The 22,906-nt window shown below is 40.3% G+C and overlaps 1 long non-coding RNA gene across 2 annotated transcripts in view; it reads right to left on the reverse strand.

Moving 5' to 3' along the window:
• Nucleotides 1–7,546: 7,546 nt before the first annotated feature.
• Nucleotides 7,547–22,906, reverse strand: part of LOC310897176 — a 30,264-nt gene continuing 14,904 nt past the window's right edge. For both annotated transcript variants that reach the window (XR_014582118.1, XR_014582119.1), the window contains 3 exons: nt 12,344–12,485; nt 8,508–8,610; nt 7,547–7,643 (listed from right to left, as the gene is read on the reverse strand). This is a non-coding gene — a long non-coding RNA (uncharacterized lncRNA). The remainder of the gene's footprint in view (nt 7,644–8,507; nt 8,611–12,343; nt 12,486–22,906) is intronic.

Consider the following 22,906-nt stretch of genomic DNA (forward strand, 5'->3'; position numbering starts at 1 on the left):
TTGAAAAAATTAAACCCCAGTTCTAATGAAACAAAAACAATAACTTGGGAGACTCTAGAGTTAAAGAAGAGTATTAAAATATACCAAATGATACTTTCCTCTGCTTGCTATTAATATGCCTTTTTTTTTTTTTTTCTGAAATCATGCATACTGTCTATAGCTATACCAGGACATTATTTAAAATAGTCTAATTCCAGAAAAACTCTGTAAAACTGAGGGCGGTGGCTCCAGATGAACACTAACGCTACCGAGTGCCCAGGCAGGTCTCAACAGCTCCCCATCACTGATCATTCCAAGTCAGTCCTGGGGAGCATAAATTTCTCTGTAACAGACAACATATTCCAAAGCATGTGCAAAGGTACCTGCCCACATATTCATCAAAGTGTATGGTGAACTTTCATAAATCTCCTGTTACTTTCCCTCAGCTCTTTTTTTCTTGGCTGGTAAGAGATGCAGAGGATTGTTTTTTTTTCCTTTTAACATTTCAATATTTGATATTATACCGAGGCAGGGTGCTGCCTACATATTGTGTTAGTTTATGCAATATGCTATAAAGAACAAAAATGACATAATAGAAAAGAAGAAAGAAAAAAAAAAAGTTTTCTAATGTCTGTGAGCTGAAAAAGAAAATGTGAACAGAGAATACCCGATCGCAATTTTTATTAGGCAATTAGCTGATTGCTTTTGTGAAGTAGTGACAAACTTGAGATACCTGCAGTTAGCTGGTGAGTGTAGGGATTTGGATCCCAGCCCACCTCAAATGCAAAGAGATTCACATACCTCAGCTTTGATATTTCCCATGGTTCAAGTTAAAAAAACACACACGATAAATAACTGTTCCGTCTCAATCGTTTATTCCTCAAACATCATTGTCAAGGGGTAGCAAAGCATTGCTGAGGAAAAGTCTATGTAAGAATATTGCCAGATGGATTTGTGCAGAAATGGATAATTAAGTAATGACCAATTAAAATACAATCTGTAAATCTAGAAGCAGGAAAATAAATTGTTACAATAGATGTTCATTAGCTTTGCATTTTAAATTGTTCCCTCCTAATAACGAACTAGTATATTTTAATATCAAATCAGAGTTTACTGTTTATCATCTTTTCATCTCTATTAAAGGCTGTATGTATATTCACATACCTTGACGTATACAATTCACGTAGCTACTTTCTGAATAAAGCCACAAAAATTGGGACTTAGTTTCTGCACAAAAAGCTGTAGGAATCTGTACTTTTCAAAAAGGTAAATCTGCAGCAGAAAGATACTGCTAATATAGAAGAAAATGAGACTTAAACTATCCTCAGCAAACATCACTGGTAAAGCTTCATTAGTATGTATTTTCACATAATTCAATTAGCCAAAATACATACAAATGCTGGCAGTGCTGTTCCCTGCTCTGGGAGCGTCAGTGAAGCTTTAAACAGATCTGAAACAAAATTGCATAAATGGCATGTAAAGCCCTGTGCATACAAAGATACCTTCAGGGTTCTAATAAATTCATGAAACTTTTTAAAGTATGATTTCCTAGCAGGCAATCACTTTTAATTAACAGGATCACCTACAGCAACACATGTCCTTCAAAAACTTACATTATTTTTTCTTTTTGAATTTCAAAGTTTCTGTAGTAAAAGTTGAATAGCTGAGTAGCTTAACCTCAAAAGGATTGCAGGCTTTTATGACAGTTATAAACCACTGTGGTGCCTTCTTTATAAGAAGAAAAGATTCTTAACACAACAGAGAAAGAAGGAAATCTCTTTTTAGTCATAGCTAGAAGCAAGCATTTCCTCCAAAGGTCAGAAAACTTTTCCTCAGTTAAAGAATATTTTTGAGGACATTGCAGGCTACTTGTACAAGTAATCTCTGGTAATTTGCTGCATGAATTAAATATACAATTTCCAATGTTTATTATTTTATCCACTTCAGCATTTTCTTTTATTTCTCTGGGCTCTCAGTATGTAGGTTTGGTAAACATGGGGGTGAACTGGTGAGACTGGCTTCCATAATGAGCCTTACTCTTACACAGGAGAGAGCAATAGGAAGCTCAATTCTTTATTCCCAAAAAGCCATATGAGTTTACTGAGCACGTCTTTCAGGGCTGCATGTTTGAGATGGTGTTTGCCACTTGCTCAAAAGCACATTGACATGTTCCAAAGCTATCTAACCTTCTTACCTGCAGATTTAAAGCGACAAAATAGTCAGTATTTGGCGTTGGAAAGAAAATATCATGAAAAACATGGTAATAGTGATAGCGCTGAAGACAAATTTCAACAGAAGGGCCAAAGCCCTCTCCAGCCCTGATCTACATGACTCAATCCATTGAGAGTGGTGCCTGAGAATCTTGGGCAGGGTTTGCATAACTGAATTTAGGGAGAGGCACAATAAACAAGAATACTTTGTGCCTGGTTTGGTCCAGTAGGTTTTCTAGGCTGCTATGGCTTGGGTGCTAGTATCCTCCGAGTGTATGGCAAATATATGGCAAATATATCTTCTTTGCTTGGTTTTGCAGCTTCCTTCCAGGTGATTGTCCATTTAGAACACAAGGAAGGCAGGAAATGTGAATTTTTGTGTCTTAGCAGAAAAGTCAGCTTCATATTGATGATGTGTGCAATGTCTGGTGCAAAAGTGTTGGCACATTTTCCTTGGTGCATTAGGTAAAGCTCTGGGAGCAGAGAGGGGAAAAAAACCTCTTGGAGCATTTGAAAGTCCCACTCAATAATTAGTTGTGAGGCAAAGATGGGCTTCTAAGAGTACTAAAAAAGTGAAAAGCGTATTTATGGATCAACAGCCTTTCTGGCTAAAAGAAGCATGGAGCTCAAGGTGCACCTGTATTTGAAATGAACACACGGGGACAAAGTCATAGGCCATACAGTCCTGGCCGTGCCATGACTAGTTGTGCTGTGTACATATTAAGGTGCTTGTAATGTTAAGCATCATTGAGGTAAATGTGCACCCTATATGCATACAGGAAGGCATGTCCCTGCCTTGGAACAAGTGCCTTTTAATGGCACTCCAGCCAGGGGCAGGCTCAGCACATCCTCCTGGCTTGGCTTGGGGCCTTCGGCAACCTGCCACAGGGAGCTTTGGATCTTGGTTGCTCCTCTTCCATGGCTGTCCCATGGCTTGTCTGGCGTTAGTCCCATCCTGCTTTCAGGCAGAAGCCTACAGGAGCAGAATAACTGCCGTGCGCCTGGGACTTGGGCAAGTCCCCTCTCTCTGTTTGCTTTCCAACTGTTGTCCTTTCTTTTCTGGGTTAGACTGCCTTTGGAGCAGCAGCTAATTCTTTTTCTGTTGTTGTACAGCACCCAATAAAGGTCGCTTTTATCTTGGCTGAGGCCTCCAGTTTTTACAGAAGGCCGAATATAGAGATTTAAACCTGAGAATAAGATAATATTCCTCTGTACCAGGAATGATAATGCATTATTGTTAGGAAATGCAAATAAAAGTTTAGTCTCAGACCTGTGATACACCCAGAGTTACTCTACTGACAGCATTTCTAATCATTTCAATAGACTGAGCTTTGCTATATTTTTATTGAAATTAATGAGTGCTTGCATACATGTATCCCTATCTACCTGTACCAAACAAAACGTAATCCATGTCCAGTATACACTGTGTGTGTAGTCATGTATGTAGTGTTGACATGGATTACTGTATATTTTACTGTAGCCAGCAGCTGGATTGTAAAGGACAACCACTGGACAATTAAAATGCGTTCAGAAGGACACAGTCACAGCACAATCATCAAGATATGCTGAAATAAATTAGCATCATGCAAAGTTAGGCAATGTTTAATTCATAGACTGTGCCTATATTTAGCCATTTTATTATTTGCAATATAATCCATTCATTTATTGAAGGTTAATGCCAAGTTTTTCTCCTGGGTATTTGGTAGATATGTGACAGGTCAGTGTAGCCCTTTTGATCTCCATCTACTAGATGGACTCAGTTTGCTATAAAAATATTATGTGTGGGTGGGTGTGCACGTGCAAGGCTGCCTGTTGTAAGCAAACTCCACAGAAACAGGGAGAATTCCCTAACCACTGTTGACACCTTATGTCATCCCATTTTTCCTGGGAAAGACTACACAGAGAAAAGAAATATAAACAGTGGCTTATGAAAGACCAGTGCCACTGTCATCATAAGCAGGATGCTGTTGATTTTTGCAAATGTATGTGTAAAGGATAATGGCTGAAGAGAAGAGGAATTGCCACTGAATTTTGAGGCACACTGAAGTGCCTCAGTGGAGGAAGGTCTCACAGGGCAACACAGAAAGAAATCTTGAAAATGATAGGAAGTGTAGGAAGAGGACTGAAGAACAGAAGACAAAGCATCAAGATGGAAGAGTTTGAGTGGAGACATTAAAAGGTAAATATCCTGAGACTGTGCCTGAGAAATGATGCTTGTTCTGGTGCTGATGTAATCAAAAATAGGTCTGGCCTAATTGAATGGAGAATATGGATAGCCTAACCAGGCTGAGCAGGGTGGATTAAACTGTTCTTCTGTAGAGAAGCTGGACTGAACTGTGTAGAAATTTAATATATTTTTGACAGGGTTTTGAAGGAATGTGATTTGGAATTAGTGACAAGGTTTTGAAGGAGGAAAACTTTTATATAGATCACACTGTCTAGGGATATGCCTGCTGCCAGTCATTTTGATAGCTAAGCACAAGACTGTCTGATTTTCAAAGGTGCTGAGCACACACACACTTCACAGGGGATTATTTTCTTCTGGTCCTTGACACTCAAAAATAAGCCCAAGGTTTCTGACCATTGAAGAACTTCGATGTTACTATAAAGGAGGAAGGAAAACTCATAAAATCATATATGTGGAGAGAAACACTAAGTCTTTTTAGACCACAAGATATTTTATTCTGAAGATAAAGCTCAATGTCGTAGAATTATCTTCATCACTACACAGCTTAAAAATGCAGGAGAGGAAAGATGTATTGGGAAAGCTGAGCAAGGTGGTGTAGGTCTGACCAAACCCATGTATTTCTACACAGTCTACCAGCATTAGGGAAGGATTCAGAAGTAGAGGCTTCACTGGCACTTAGATGGCTTGTGACTCTGGAGGAAACCTGTAATCACTTCTTTTGCATGTCTGATTTCCATGTCTCTCACCTCTGTTGGCCAAGTCTTCTATGCTGTCTAAGCTTTCCAGTACCTGTCAGGTTCCCAGATCCTAGGTTGTTCTTTGCGACCTCTCCTCAAGATACCAGAGAGCATTGTGTGGCAGGTGACGTTATCAACAGAGTTAATGAATCTCTTGGTTAATAATGATAGCAGAAAAGGGGATCTCCTGTGAAGAGTGATTGTTCTCCATGGCCATTCCCTTTTCCAGGTGATTCCCTTCTGCAAGACAAACTTTCTGCAGGAGATGGAAGTGTGAAGGACACATTGGGAGAAGGATAAGGCTTGGAAGAAGAGTATCTGCTTCTAGGTCAGGCTAGAAAATCAGGTGTGGCTTTCGGTACACAAAACTTTCTTCCAGTCTGGAGCAAGATACATAAAGGCTGGGAACAACCTCTTCAATTTGGACTTAACTATACTGGCTGATTGGGCAATCTGAGAGAAAATTGTGGATGGTACACCCTGCAGAGCAGGAGAAGTAGTCGTTTGGTTCACCTGGACAGAAAGAAACGTGAGAGGGTGGGGAGGCTGCTAGCTGCTGCCACTTGGCCTGTAAGGACTGGGCAGTACTTGTCACCAGCCAACACCTACCCAGGGAATCTGTGATGCCCAGTATCCACCGGAGTTAGGAGTGCTGCCCCTCTGCTTCTCAAAAGTGCATATTACTAAATACATATTGATAGCATTTATTTGTTCACTCCTAGGACTGCAATCAGCATGGATTTAGTTTTCGTATGATGTTTTGGCAGCCAGAGACACCCATACCTTCCCTTTCATTGCTTGCTGTTGGGTGAATTGAATTAAATTAGGTTCTTCTTTCCCATCTGTATGAGGAGGCTCCAGGTGTTGAACCTCTGGTTGGCTCCTTTGCTGTTAAGAGAGGAAAAGACATGTAGATTCCCATGGAAGCTATTGCCCTCAGATTGTATTTGGCTCTTATTTTCTTTATGAGTCAAGCAAATAATGCTGGCAAACTATTTTCTCCACCAAATGTCTGTGGCTGCATCATAACAGAGATTAATAACTACCAGGCATCACTACATCACTGTGGTGTATAGCTTTTCATGAGTATTTCTGTACTGAAATAGTAACTTTGGTGTCAGTTTGGCATGATGCAAGCTACAATTTGAGCAGTGCTTTATGCTGCCAAATGGGTGAGTCAGCTCACTTCTAGCATCATGGCCTCATGCTGCGGAGGTCCACGTGTGATCCTCGGATGTTGGGTACCGTAGTGTCAGACTGCAGAAGGTGGCCTGTACAGACTGCAGGGGAAGTTAGTCCAACCCAGCATATACTTGTATTCCTACACAGCCAACTACGTAGATGAGGAAAATGGGTGGAAAAAAAAAAAGTAATAATTGAGCTCAAACTCACTCATAGCTGCTTATAATTGTAAATCACAGTGGCAATATTGAGCAGTACGGACTAAGGACTGTGGTGGTTTTTTATTTTATTTTTTTCTCAGAAAACAAAACAAAACAATTGAAGGCATCCAGGAAAGGGTAAAAAATACTGGTGTTCTGTCCTGAAACACCAAAATACGTCTATGACCTCTTCTAGTGGGTACTTAAGAAGTTGAGGTGGATTCTACTCTCAGCTCTGCTATGTAACCTTATGAAGTCACTTTACCTCTGTGCTTCTCTTTCCATTGCCATTTTCTGTATGTCTTTTTTATTTTTGTTGCTAGCCCTTTGGGTCCCTTACTTTGTGTTCATACAGTACCTAGGATACTGGTACTGACCCCAGGGTACGTCCCCCTGATAAGGGACTTAACACAGCTTGCAGCTTCCTGTGTCACTTAAGAGAAAAACCTGGAAACTTTCACCTTAACAAATTGCTGAAAGATAAAATAAAACACAGCTTTTCACTAAAATTCAGAGAAGCAAAATAGTCTGGGGTTCTTTTCTGCCTGTATTTTCAAATAAACTTAAATTCAGCAGTAGGTTTCCTTTACTCCTGCTGAGTTTCGTGAAGCTGGAGTGCAGTGGGTGGTATGTTTCTGCTGGTTACACTCCTAAACTCCATTAATTTTACTTTTTATTACTTTGTCTATACGTTGCAAAGCATTTTTCCTTGAGCTTGGTACTTAGACATAGACAAAGGTGCAAGTCCCACTTCCTTGGGATTTGCTTGCTGAGGAGTAGATCTATGTCCATCCACCATGAAACTGAGCCTGCCCCAGTGTATTTAAAGCAAATACATGAGGCAAGTACTTCTGTGCCACTTCCTGGAAAGTACTAATTGCTTTCTGTGGACTAATTACCTGCCCCGCTGTCATGGGTTATGTTGGTTCAAAGCAGCTTCTGGGTTTTGGTTGGCCCCAGGTACAGAACCTGAAAAAAATGGCCCTTTCAGGAAAAAAAATGCTTTTCTTAGGCCACACTTCATCATCCCACATTAAGATGTTACCTACGTCAGAGCAGGAATTCTGTAGCTGGGAAAATAGATCTCCGTCTGACAGCAAGGCAGGTAGAGGAAGAGAAGAGCAGAGCAAGGGGGAAATCACATTCCCTGTTACAGATTCCAGCACAAAGAAAAAAAAATCAAGATAGCTGTAGGGCAGGATACACTTCTAATCAGGATTTAAATCTGAAATGAATGAATGCTAATGAATTATTACTCCTTTCCTATTAATTAACAGAATGTTTCACAGCACCCTCTAGAGAGCCCAGTCAGAACACTGTTGTGCTGTATGTACGTGGTTTGTGTAGTTCTCCACTGTCGGGATTATCTCACTGTTTTGTTTGTAGGGACAAGGGCTTTTTGCTACTTCGACATCAAAGTGCTTGGAAACAGCTGAAATGTGTTGTTACCTCACTAGAGCAGCTGGTTCTGAGGAGTGTGGTGCCCAGTCTTAACTGCCTTCTTGCTTTTTCTGCTTCATGTCAAAGTGACTTTAATGTTTAACTTGCTTGATTTAATGCTTACAAGAAACAGAGAGGTGGAAACAGTCTCATAGAAGAGGACTGAGGAGTAGAGGAAAGGAGTGATTCAGGAATGTTAGTAAGTAACAGGAGGCTACCTCGCCTCTAAAAATGCCTCGCTGCAGCAAGGATAAATACTAAGAAAACTATTTTAATTTCTACTTGGTTTTGCATGGCTGAGAGCCTGGATATTTAACTTCATGTAGGGAAAAAAGGCTATGGCGTGTGTGCAAGTATCAACCACGATGTAGCCGAGCAGCAGTAAAGCTAGTGCATGAATTAAAGTAGAGAACATATAAAAGGAAATAAAAGGATCTGCCTAGAGATCAAATGTGGCATTTGTACAGAACCTTATTCAAAATGGATACAAATGCATCAGTTCCTCAGAATTATAGGTGAATCAAAGGAAAATTACATCCAGGAAGATAAAGCAATCGACCAGCAGCCTTACCATGTGAGAGGCAGAGATGCAACTTTGAAGCTTCCCGTACAGCTTGCCAAAGAGCCAGATGTTGCAGGTGGAACAATGTCCTTTCTGGCTTAGCATCTGGTTCCTGTCGTTCCGATCCGTAGAAAAGGGAGATGCGGAAGGATGTGGTAAAAATCATTTTATAACTTCATTTAAGAAAGGAGTCTTTTTCTGTTGTTTTTGTAATAAAATCATTTTTGAAATGAGCGATTTTCTTTGGAGGTGGAGGTTACCACAGGCAAATGAATATGAAATCTCTACGTTTCACTAGCATGGGCCATTCTGGAACCTGTTGTTTTGCTTAGAGCTTGATACAACTCATATTTTGGCCACTAAGAGGCTGTGTAACCCAGGAGGGTAATGTAACCCAGGAAAATTGGACTTCTTAACATCTGAGGGGAAGTATTAAATATTTGTCAGACCAAAGATCTGGGATTTGTTGCCACTTGGTTCCATCTTTGGCTCTGTCACTGTCACAGACATTTTTCAGCCCTAATGTACTTTAGGCTATCCTCACCTCTTTAAGGATGTAACAGTGCTTAACTTTCTTATAAATGCAGATAAACTAATACAAATCCATAAAAGTTTTTAATTTATATATATTTTTATTTTGTGTATGAAAGTATTTCAAACTCTGGTCTCCCACAGTCTTGGTAATCTTCTGTCTGGTCCTTACTGGTATCTGAGGTTTCCTTGAACAAGATGTATTACCCAGATTTAATCAAAATAGAAAGTGAACAACACCAGTTTTCCTTCCTTCCTTTTCCTCCCTCTCTGTCCATAGTATACCTCCAACAGGAAGAAAGATGCAGTTGCTATTGTACCAGGGTAATGTAAACCCAAAACATTGCCTACTTTGAAAAATTGGCTGTAATGATTTTCCTTCAATTTTCTGCTTTTATGATGAAGTTTTATTGCTATTAATTGCAGTCAGTTGTGTGCTTGTTTACTGGTTAATCTGCTGGTTAATCTGTGTTTTTCTCCTACTTGAGTACTTTTCACCACCAGTGCTGAGTTTGCAGCATGTGAGAGTGGTAATACTGCTGAAAAAACTAAGACCTGTGGATTTAGGACGTAATGTCAGGTTCACCAAGAGGACATTGCTAAGCAGATCACAAGGCAAATGACAGGAAAGATGAGTACAAATGAGTTGATCACTGTGCCAGAATTCAATTGCATGTGGCTGCTGGATCCTTGTGATAGCTTACCGTGAAGGACAGCAGGAACATTTCTTGTCCTTTCCATGATGAGCCACACATCAGGCCAACAGCAAAGTCCCCGTCTGAGGTCGGTTTTATTATGCTAAATCCCAAAATGGTTTTTATTACCCCAAAAGTTGTAAAAAAAATATTATTGCTCTGAACACCCGCCTATGACCACTGGAAAGGGGCTCATGAAACTCCATATATGCAGCCCTGTAGGCAGTGTCACATAAAATATGATATGACATGGAAACATAACAGACACTGACAGGTTATCCAAGTGCTTCCAGCAAGAAGGCAAGTATCTCAGTACCACTGGCACATCATTATAGAAATTACCAGTGAGCTATTGTCTGCTGCAGGTTTCAGAAGGTGCCTCTGGGGAGAGGAGTGGGGTTTCTACAGAAGTCAGTTTGTGGGAGGGGATCCCACTGCAACTGGGCCACCAAACAGGGATTAGCAATTAATTTAGGCATGACAGTGAGAAAGCTGGTGGCTGGGGGAATCTGTGGCAAGGCTTGCACAAAGCCTTGAAAGGATTTCCTCTTATCGTTATTTCCACATCACAATCGCCAGAATCAGACCCATGTTCTACGAGAAGCCCATGTCACTACTGCTGAATGCTCGCTCTAATTTCTGAAAGTAATTATTGCAATTTATATCTGACCTTCTGGCCTGCAGTTAAAAACAGGTGATATCCAAGGCTTCTGGCAGAGTCTGGGTGCTTTGATTATGTTAGCTCAATCAACTTCCTTGCTTCCTCCTGTATCTCCAAGGCCAGAGTTTTCTGCTTTACTTTTTCCACTAAATAAAAATGTTTCTGTCTAGATCCTTCTGCATTTGCGCCCTATGGTTATAAAAACATATTACTAGACTTGGCCTCAGGCCATGAGATGAGTCCTCCAAAAACGCCTCATCCAAATTTTGCTCCAAATTTGAGTATTTGTCTCTAATGTGCAATCCTTTTGGAGGGGGAGTGAAAGTTAGAGGCAATGGAGATAGAGTCAGACCCTATATTTGGACAGACTCCTCCATTTTAAAATCGTACAGAATTGTATTTGACGCCAATATTACCCATGAATTTTAGCAGGCTGAGAAATCATATACGAATCCCTTTTATAAGAGCATTTGCTCCAATTAAACCTAAATCAACAATCTTGTTATAGATGAGGTCTTGTGTGTGGTTTTGTGTGTGTATGTGTTTTCCTGAAAGCAGTTGGTTGGTATCATCTTGCCTGAGTTTTGAATGTGATGTGTAAAGAAGAGTAAATTAAAATTTGGTCCTTAATTCTTTCTGGGTATTATGTCGACCTGGCTTAGCAAGGCTTATGTTTATCGGGGAACTTCTACAAACACAGAGACGGTGAGGTGGTGGGAAACAAGCTATGTAGTAATGTTTTATAGTGAAAAGGGCACTTATGCTTTTTGGCTAAGAAAATCATTCCAGCTTCGTGTTAAAAGACTTGCACATTTTGCTGCCTTCTGGCTCCTCGTGCTTTTCTTTTCCCACCTGCCAGACACTCCCTTGCTTCGTGCTTCTCTTACCCCTTTCCATCACCCCGCAGCCCCATCACAGCCTCCACTGTGTCAGGGCTTCTGCACGTGCCCCGTTCCCCAGCTACCTGAGTCTGCAGCCCTGGAGTGTTCCCTTCTTATGATACCAGGAGCTTATGGCAGTAAATAAAGCGGGGCTGAGCACTAGGATGTGACTGTCTATATTGTTCGACTGTCAGCAGGCTTCTGGGCACGCTTTTAGCTTACACCCACTAGCGCTCTCCCAGCAGTGCTATAGCTCCCCGGCATTAGCCAGGGACTCGTCCCGGTGGGCATTTTGAAGGCAGCCACCCCGTTTGGGGGGAAAGCAAATTTACGTAGATGGACACCGGCCATTTTGTTCCACTTGGCTTCTGAACAGAGAAGCATCCAGGGCCTGTTTTATTTAGCAGTACAGCGTGTGTGTCCGTTCCCCCTCCCTCCCTCCCCAGCCCTGCTCTGCTATTCTGAAGGCCTCATCTGCCTCTCCCCTGTGCTATTTAGTGCTGTCTTTTCACAAATATCTGTTTTAGACTGCATTATTAATACTTCTGAGTGCTCAAAAATCATAAGATTCTGCAGCACAGAGAATTATGTCATTGGCTTAAATATTGGAAGATTAAAAATAATACCTTTTTAGGCTCCTTTTATTACCTCTGAGGGATTTTTTGGCAGGAGAGGAGCGGTTTCAGGACATATTCTGGTCATGCTTCCAAGCTTTCCTCTGCATCATTGATGGAAATTACCTTTTTATTATTAAATGAGAGTAGAGATTCTCAGCAAATCATATGATCCCAGGAGCAGGGGCTTTAAGTCTGATACAGTTGGCAACAATAATTCAGAGTAGAGGAATATCAGCCTTCGCTCAAATCTTCCAGTTGTCAGAGCTAAATGGAGGGAGTCTTGGCCCTAAAGCTAACTTTGCCCAGAATTCCCAGGAAGGTACCACCCTAAACACAGGTTTAGGCTATGTTTACATGGCACAGTGCAATGCCATGTAGAGAAACTGCATTTTGTCAATTAGAGCTAGTCTGGGTATCTTTGTACACCACTGTATTTGTTCACTGTAGATATACTCATTACCTTCTTTCAGCCTCTGCCAGGGTTTTCCTTGTGCGTGATAATGAAGGGGTCCCTTTGTTCCATGGCTGCTGCTGCTGCAGAGGGTAATGGACCATGCTTGGGCAAGCCTGCCACACTGACCTCCAGTGCAACTCCCAACATACTGGAAAAATAAATGGCCAAATCCATTTAAACATCAAAGCACTGATTTGGGTGCTTAAATGTCATGCTCCCGTTTTGAAAATGTAAAACTTTTATACAGCAGTTAGGGAAAAAATATGGTTGCATTTGTGCTCTTATAAGTGGACACAGAAATATTTTTCCCATTTGGTTATCATCAGAGTGAATCCACATAACCGATTTCAAAGCTTCGAGGCACAGCTTCACACCCACATGAATAGCCCAACCATAAAACTCGATATTGAAAACAGAAAAGAATTACTGGATGACAGTCTTCTCAGATATACTTTAGAAAACAAAGGGAACTGGTCAGAGAGACCTATGAAGCTTAACACCTGATATCTGGAAAGCAACACACATGAACACCTATATAGACACAAATAGCAGGAAATCAGCAGTAAGCGGGGAATAACGCCTTTCTCTCTTCAGATAAATGCTTCCATCTGAGCTATAGCAGCTTACTGATCCATGAAGGTAGTGAAGCAGGGCGCATAATTCATGTTTCAGGCCATTAGAATGAATTGAGCCTCCACAACTTTATAGAAACATCATCTCTTTAGCTCCATTTAAGCAATGTGCTCAGCCTGAGTGAACGCAAACAAGATCTCCTGCAAACAGCTTTTTGTTTTTGAAAGCAATAAATACTCTCGTGGTCTTAATTTCAGTGATTGTTTCTTAAATGATGTTTGGAGGTCTCAGAAGGATGTAAATACCATGAGATGCAGTGAGGACAAAAAGTACATGCAACAAGCGTTGAGAAACAATGGCTGCTTCTCCTGGGGAGTGGACCAAATCATCAGACCTACAGAAAAAGAGGACCGTGTACTCCCACCAATTGAGGTAATTTCCTCCTCTGATTTTTCTCCAGGATCAGAAGGACAGATGTATCACAAGTAGCCTAACAGGATCCCAGTTGCTGAGACTCTGATCTGGCCACCTCAATAGATGCATAAGCACCTCCTGCCACCATCATCAGTTTGGTGGATCAGAGGTCACTCCCATGGGTGGGCTAATTTAGGTGCCGTGCTTCTTTTCTTCACCCTGACATCAATATTATTCCTTACTTAGACTACAGTGTTGGTCCTCATTGTATATTTACAGACCATAACCCCAGTCCTTCCTGACTGCTGCACTATAAGCAACAATTATTCATTTTGCCGCATTTTCACAGAGGCTGCTGACTCTTGTGAAATGATTTTCCTTGAAGCTATCCTAGGTGAGACTTTTGGTGGAAAAATAATGATATTGACACTTTTTTTCCACATTAGAGAAATTAAAATTATTAAAATTATGTGGAGTGTCCAGGTGGCACTTGTGTGCAAAGCCCTCCTGGTGTTTGTGGCCTTGTACTAGAGGGGGTGGCCAACACTGGTGCAGTGTGGGCCAGTGGTGAGAGCAGCAGAATAGGACTTTTTCTTTTTAAGGGGTTCATTCTGTTTTCTCAAGGATTCGCCCATATAGGCGAAGACGCTTATCCCCTGAGTCTCAGTTTGCAAGTGTGCAAAATGTTTGTCTCGTGGGGTGTTCTGAACATTAAACCTATTTCCACGCACTGTGAGATCTTGGGAAGGAAGATGCTGGAGAAACGCAAGGTATGAATTACACTTAAGAGCAGATCATCCAAAGTTACCTTGGAATTACCGAGCAGTGGGGGATATTAGCCACACAATTTCATTAAGAACCATGGGTGTGACTCTGGCGTGTGAAATGATGTAGTGAACGCTTGCACAGTCCTGCTTGGCATGAGAAATAAATGCCTTAGCCTAAAATTGTGACTTCAGATTAAAGTGCTACATGCAGTTATTTGGTTTCAAAAGTTACTCAGAATGAAAACACATTTATTAGAGTAAGTGCAATCTATATCTGATAAATGAGAACACATCTGGTCCATATCCCTGATACAAACCCCTTAGTATTAATTATATTGATGGTTAAAGCTGAGGAGTGAGTTGAACATTATTTATAGTGATCTTTGCTAAGTAAATCATTTTTAAAATGGCTTTCTAAATGTAACGTTTCCTTTTTAAGAAGCCCTACAGAATTAAAGAGGCTTTACAATGCAACATGAAACATATTGCAGAGGGAGAGACAGAAGCTTGCTTGATTAATGCACACGATTATCAGCGATGCAAATCACTTTCACTTATTAAGTCTTGTTTAATATCCTAATGAAGGCTTCCTGAGCAGATTTGATAATTCCAGAGAAAGTGACTGTGAACTAATGCCCTTTCAACATGTTGAGAATGAGCAGTGCTATAAAGAAAACCTCATTTACTATAATTCCCACCAAATGTGGTATCCTTTTCTAGACTCCTACCTCACAGCAGGAGATAATTAACCTTTTCGGTGCCAGGAGTGATTCCCAACATGCTCCAGCTGTGAAGGCCGTCGGGTCAAGCTTTTATGAAGTTTACCTTCCGCTTTTGGTCTGAAAAACCACAATTATGCAAACACGTCAAGAAAGCCCTGAGCAACTCTAGGCTTTGCCGTGGTTCTGTCAGTGCGTGCGGATGCGCTCCTTACCTTACAGAGAGAAGGGGCCTGCCTCGGCTCCACAAAGCAGCCTGCCTCTTGCTGGGAGCGCTGTGGTACCTTACAGGAATTTAAAGTAGGTCTTTCTAGATGCTCCACAGCAGCCCAGAAGGTTCCCCCTGCTGAATTTCTGGGCGATTCAGCTCTGTCTCTTCTAAGCCTGTACCAGTCATGTTATTGTAGCTGTGGCATCCTGATGGCAGGAGAGAACACAGGTGTGCTGTGCTAGGTAATGCCTTTTTTCCATAGACCTTGCCTCACTTCTAAATTAGGGAGTGGTGGTAAGTGATGGAAAATGGCACATTTTCCCCTTTCCTCCCTTGACCCTGTCCACACAACGTATGACTTACCATTACCAGACTGTTCCAGAGCATTAGCGTGGCCACACCTATGCAGGGAGAAACGAGCCATTAAGGCACTGGCTTGGAAAGCCCATTACATCCTGCGTGAGCTGGGAGCCCCCGTGTTTGTCTCCAGAGCTATAAGCTTTGCTGTAAACCATGGCCTTTCCCAGGCGGAGCTGCAATTCAGTTCTTTGCAGTTTCAGAGATTTACAGATTCCCTCTTTAATTTAAAAGAATAAAAGCAATGTCAAAGATATAAAGAAATAGCTCTGATGAGGGGGAAAAAAAAAAATGATTTCACCTTGTGCTTATCTGGAGATTTTCCAGGAAAAACAAGACTCATAGTTAGATTTGTTTTTAAAACAACCAGTCCCCTGGGAGGGAAGCACCTGAGGGGGAGAAATTGAAAGGCAGCAAACCCTTAAGAATTTCGTGAACATTTTTATTAGATCTGTATTATGGCAAGGAACATGGATTGGACTGTGCTTTTGTAGACACATTCACGAAAATTGTTTTCTAATCCAAGTACTCATATAGAACAGGTTTTTAATATATGTTTATAGTAAATACAGGTTGGTGGTACATATCTCCCATGCGATTGAGAACTGTCACATAAAATGAGACTGTCAGACTGGATTTGTATATTTATTTCTGTGTACAATGAATTAAGAGCAGCATTTCAGATAACTATAGGTGACATGATGGATCTCAAAGGATATTCACATTTCAGCTGGTAATACAGTCAAAACAGTACAAATAAGGATACTTCAAGAGCTTGCTTTGTTAAAAATAAAAACACCCAAGCTGTGTCTGTGTCAAACTGAGAGGCTTTTACATACCTTCTGAAACTATGTAAAAGCAAATAATTATTGCAGTCTATCAGGGAACCTTTCACAAGGAAAGCATTTCAGTTTATAGCTATATCATATGTTTAATTTAAACACAGAAAGTACTTGTGGCTGAAAAGCCCATGTGTGTTACAAGAGTAAAAAAAAATGGGCATATGTTGTTGACTTTGGGATATCAGCTGAGGTAGACTGAACCGTTGTTGTCAAAAAACTGTTATAAATATGCTGGTTGCTGTATGTGTCGGTGACATCGAAGTCCTGTGCTCACATGAGGGGATTTTGTGGTTTGGAATTCCTCAAGGCATCAGTCAGAACAGATGTCACCCCCCAAAAAATCTAATGCCAGGTCAAAGGAGAGGACTTGCTTCTAGTCATCTTGTCATATAAAGGAAAATGGAACATTTAAGTAGAACAAAAAAACTTGAGATATTTTAGTCAGCTTTGCTTCAAAGAGTTTGAAACAGCTGCTTTTTTTTCTTTTTTCTTTGATAAGACTGTTTCAAAATAAGAGCTGTCAACATTTTTTTTCATGAAAAAAAAATATGAAAAGATGATATCCAAGCCAATTCTTAACACTTGAAAAATGCTGCTGTAGGGAAAAAATAAATAAATAAAACCATAACACTTTATTTCCAGGTAGCCTACCTCTTGAAAACTTCCCAACAGTGCTGTTGCACATGCACTGGCAGAATCAGAATGAGCATGGCCGTAGAGATTTCACAACACAGAGATCAAAAAAGTTTTAACTGAAATAACAGAGGGGAAACTAGGAGGAAAATGACCACGAGGAATGGGAAGAGTAAATACATTTGGGGTCATATCGTGCATACTGGTGTTATTCAGTTCCCATACAGTAGGCATAAGGACACGCATTGCTAATTCTCATTAGCGGCTGGCCCTGAGGCAGTGACTGTCCCTCTCTGGTATCGATATTTTCTTGTCTTTGTAACCTCTATGTTACTGTAGCATAATTGGCTTGAGTAAACCCTTAAAGATCCCTGAGTTAGTAGTAACAGTGCCTATTCATCTGCCTCCAGTTGGGGCTACAAGATGGGGCACAGGCTTTGTGATAGGTACAGGTGTATACAGCATCTCGTCTCCATCCCTTTGCCTGAGGGCAGCCTCTCTGCTGGATCTGGCCTCTTTGTGGCCTCTCAGAGCTGAACTCCGTAAAGGTAGAAGCTTGTTATTTTTAGTTGAAGTTCTCCATAATGCTTGTTCTCACAACCACATCTGAGCGGGCTGCAGTGTGCTCTGACAACTCCACCATTTTGGTCAATCTATTGATCAACTGCAGCAGCTTCTGGTGGATTTGGCCAGGTCTACTTTTGCACTGTGGCTGGTGTGCTTCAGCTAACTCAGTGTTCAACACACTTTTGTGCTGAGTGTGGACAGTCACATATGAACTGTACTAACTTTTAGTGGTTGTTTTATAAATTAACCGTACATTTTGAACACAACAGAGGCATGAGGCAACTCTTCCTACTTGCTGCAGTTTCTCTAATATAAAAATTTATTAACATTCACACACCATCGTCTCATTTTTTGGAGGCAGTCCTTTCTAAAAATGCCTTGTCACTCTTTTTGTTGTTCTTTACCTTCTTACTAGAGGCACAAAAGTGTGTTTCCCCTCTAAGCTGATCTCATTCATATGGCCTGCATAGTAAAAAGTTGTGCGTAGAAGAGTGCTCCTAAAAGACAAGTATCTGTTTCCTAGTCCCAGGAATTTAGCGTGTGTAAGCATCACAGAAAACTACACCTTTACCATGCAAAAGGATTTAGTACCCACTGCCAGCAGTCATAAGTAACTGAAACACAGCCCTGAAAAATATCCTAATTTTATGTTACACAAAGCTGTGAAATAACGAACTCCCCTTCCTCTGATTCCAATGAAGCACTTAATCCTTAAAGAATAATGTCCTTTGTAGATAGTAAATTGCTTGCAAGGAGTAGCAATAAATATGAACCTCCTGCAGATTGCTGTTTCTAGGTTGCTGAGTGACTTAAAAGTATTGACGGCCACCAGTCTACTTCTAAAGTAGGCAAGTGGCCCTGCTGCAGACGTTATTATCATAACTGACATACATCCCAATTATACAAGAGAGGCCTTGAGCTGAGGGACATGGAGTCCAAACTACCCTTTTAGCTACAAAGGTGTTTGCTGTCTGTCCAAATTAAGGCAGTGTTGGGATGTTGTACAGAAATCACCAATCGTCCGGTAGATGTTGGGTGAATAAAGAGAAGAAAGGAGTCTCCATGGATACTAATCCACCATCTTTTATAATACTAACCACACTGTTTCTTTCTTTCTTTTTTCACCTTTCTGAATATACTGTATTTCTGTGTATTTTCGGTTCAGCAGCACATTGTGTTTTAAAGCTCACTGTGCCCAAACAGATGAACGCATTGTTTTGTCCAGCAGAGACTGGCTCTTCTTGTTGATCTTTTAGCATGAAATAATACAAGCATCTCCCTCCTAGACATCACCAGCTTTTAGTAACTATGAATATTTAGGAAGACTTTACACCAGTCATTACTGATTGCAAATTAAAATCTCATCTAATTCACTGAACAACAGGCTGAAATATTGGTTGCCTCAAAGTAAATGTACCCTTGACCCTTGTGTGCCCAAGAGTGTACATAGGCTGTTTATAAATACATGTGTTTGTTATTAATAATCCCAGCCTATTTGCTACAGGGGCTGAAACAAATCAGTGGTGAGGCACTAGATAATAATGATAAGTATACATAGAGATAAACTAATTTCCAGAGATTAAAGAAGAGTAAATTTCCTAGATGAACTGTAAATTTCACCACCCACCTGTGGAGTGTGTAAATATAGATACTGGGTGGGAAGCAGGTTTTATTTTACTACTGACGTGGTGCAGTGATGAACTCTGACATGTTGCTGACTGTGGTTACTTGATAAGTGTAAGATGTGAAAAGCCAGCAATAACACTAGATGGTATCAGATCTCTAAAATAATATGTGTTTGAAGGTGTTAGGTATAAATACGGCAGTACAAAAATAAAAACAGACAAAAGTATAGTTCATTCATGGGGGGAAAGAAACATCAGAGGAAACATCTTTCTTTTTCTGTAGAGTTTTAATGAGGAAATTAAGCACTAAAAACAACAACTTTAAAATGGTGCTAATGTTGTGGCAAAGCCAAGTGATATGCTGCCAGAATTGTACCAAGAAAAGCTTCTGAGAAGTGCTCGTCCTTAGCCACTGACCCTTCTGATACCACCTGAGTAAGACCATTCTCCCCCCGTCTTTGCCTCAAAGACCACCAGTTACTTATCCTCCTTCCTTACCTCCCAGTGCCTTTGTTGCTACTGCCTGTGCTACAGCTGTCCCCTACAACCAGACTCAGACTCTACCTAAACACTGAGTGGTATTGGCCAAGGCTCACTGGCTTCTATTGGTGCTGAAAGCAAGTGAGAAAAAATGTAAAAAAAAAATAAAAAAAAATAACAACAACAACAACAAAGTAAAATAAAATCCTTGTGTTTCACCATCAGACTCATGTGCTTCACATTCAGACTCATCAGACGTGCAGCCATCTTTTACTGGTCCAAATCATTAATCCTTGCTCATGCCAGATCACTCTAGATTACTTGTGTAACCAGTTGTATATAGGGCATGTTTGATGGCCTCATGCCATTCAGGCCAAGATTCCTCCAAGTGCTAACATGTTCACCTGTCTCCCCCTGTCATTTAGATGTCTAATGACAGGATTTTCTGGTCCTTTCTGGCTTTGAGTTATCGCTACTTTTCTGCATTATGTTTTGGAGCTTGAAATTTCTTTCACTGCTGTAAGTCGTCATGTTCAGGATGTATTTGTTCCAAAGAATCCACGGTTTTTTAGATTCTCAGAAATGTGTGAAATGACTTAAAGCTTCAGACCCAGAGCATAGGGAATGCATCTGTTCCTCCACCAAGAGACCACGTAATGCAGAGAAGTGAAACTGGGTCAAATTTCTGGGCACTGTAAGGTAGAGTAGTTTCTTTGAAGTAAACGGACTTAGAACAATTAACACCAGCTAAAGATCTGCTTTGCTGAATTCCTGGAGAGTGCTGGGCTGCCTAATGGGGCTCAGCGGAGAAGCAACTGTAAAAGGAAGGATCTAAATAAGCAACTGTCAAGCCATGCTTGAGATTGTTCTAGCTGATAATTAAGTCTTTAGGATCAAAGACAGGACAAGCAGGATAGATCTCAAATGCTCCTGGCCCAGGGAATACTAGGGAAGAACTGCTGGCTTCCCATCCTCACTGTCCCTGCTGCTAGCTGCCCTTGCCTTGGTTATAGTGCCACAAGTCCCTGTTATTTCTTGAAAGCATTGATTTTGCTCCACTGATTTTGCCCTCCTTAAAGGCAACAGTATTAGGGAGCGTGGATACTGTCCGGATTTTGGAGGGGCCAAGCCAAGATGTTTGGTGGTAAATATGGATTACAGGAATCAGATTACTGTGTGGGACATTTTTTAAATATCCTTGTTATCAGAAAGTAAGTGCTTTGCATTTTCTGGGAAACAAGCTCCTTTAAAATGCTTCTAGTTGAGCATCCAAGAGCAGAAGTCACTGTTTAAAGGCTGGCCTCCTTGTCTTGCACCGGTGTGAACAACGGCTCCTGGAGCTCAGCTGGGGCACGCAGCACTGGGAGGCTGTGTCGGGAAGCCCTCAGCACAGGAAGCTCGACATAAAAGCAAAGGCTGAACAGGTGAGTAATAAAAAAGAAAGCAAGCACATGTGCCTTACAAATAACAGTACCAAAAGGTTACTGCCGTTACCAGAGCTTTCATGTTAAAGTTACTCTCCCTGAATCACAGACCTGGTTCAGGATGTCTCTGAACCATTACCTGGAGTATGGACACCAAAGGTAATAGAAGAGGGAAAGTTTCCATATCAAATGCCATCTTGTTGCTTTGACCAGTCACCTTTTAAATATTTATGTTTTATTTTTATCTGCGTATTAGTGAGACATTATTTGTGCACAGGCTGTTAAAAACAGTTCTAAGGGAAACACACTTCCAGCTGGTTTCCTCCTGTTTTCCATCTGCTGTGTGTATGTGTCTTTGGAGGCATTTAACTGTTTCTTGTCATGGTAATTGGTATTTTTTCAGTAGTGAAGGTGGGAGGGGTGGAGGAGAGAAACCCTAAGGCATCTGTGTTTGCGCTCGGTTGATCTAAAAGAGATTATCCTGGCTATTTCCTAATAAACATTATGTGCTTTAAAAAAAGGTGGGGTGGGACAGGAGAAGGGTATCAAACATCAAGTAACATTAAGTTTTTAAGAGTTAACTTCCCGAAATTGTATCTTTGTATTCTTCTATTTATGCATTGCTACTCTTTCCCCATTTAATCTTAAATATGTAAATCCTCAATTTATCTGGAATTACTTAGTGAAAGGCTGATGTGTGAGTGTGGCAGATTATAATATTCCATCGCCACCCCTGATCCTCTTTACCTCTTATTCTTTTCATAGCAGATCAAAAAAAGCTGTATGCGTGCCACAAGAATATATTATTTTAAGAGACTTGGACTTAGAAATTGATTTCCTTGATGAGAAAAGGAAAAGTCTCCTTCTGACCTGAAGGGTCACTTCATAATCCTGTCACTCTACATCAAAAAAGCTTTTTTTTTTTTTTTTTTCTTTTACTAGAAGATGAGAATATTTCTGAAAAGGAATTAATTTTTCAGATACAGTGAAAACGATGACTTAAAGAGACTTAGCAGATGATAGAGGGCTGTCCTATTCAGAATACATCTCCTGTGATTAGAACAAGCTCTGAATATATTTTAGGGTCAGGCAGTTTTAGATGAAGATTGGGATTTGTACTTTGGGATGAAACCGATCTTATATTTTTATCGAAGTACTTAAGGTTTAAGCTGTACTCTTCCCTTTTTCTGCAAAGGGATTTCACCGGTTCTTATAATGGGGATTGGTGCAAGCAGCCAATATTTTCTATGTATGGATTTTAGTTAATAGGATGTTTGAAATGAAATGACTTTCATCACCAATAATTAGGTTCAGCTACTAATACTTTTTTCATAGTACTTTCCTTAATAAAGCACCTGATACCAATGTAGACTTTCATAATCTATTTTGTTTATGTAATTACTGCATCTGTAAAGAAATTCCTCTAAACCATATGCTTAAAACCCAGCAGTTCCCAATATTGTTATGCATTGATAGCACTCTGCTGATGTATGTATGCACAACACACAGACACATGTACGTGCAAAACAGGTCTGCTCATGTGTGGAGATGAGTGAATACTGCCTTTATATAATAAATATTTACATATAAACATTATATAATACACAATATATGATATATAAATATAATATATAGGTTACAATGTACAAAGCATAATACATAATAATATATAATACAATAGTACATATTTCACTATTAATCTTAGTATATATATTAGTATATACATTATAAAATAATTATACATTATATAGTAATAATTTGATACTGTTATCATAAGAACGGTCAAAAGCTATGAACAGGAGGCTCAAAACCTTTAAAAACCTTAAAAGCATTTGTACAGGTACAATATAAAAAATGGAAGGTCGCTGCTCTAAAGACCTTAAAATTATAACTTGCTTATATAGTGTTGATTATTGTATGACACTGAATCTTTTTAATTTGAGGCATTCTGCTGATA

The sequence above is a fragment of the Anser anser genome, assembly GCF_964211835.1.
Source record: "Anser anser genome assembly, chromosome: 3".
Lineage (NCBI taxonomy): Eukaryota > Metazoa > Chordata > Aves > Anseriformes > Anatidae > Anser > Anser anser.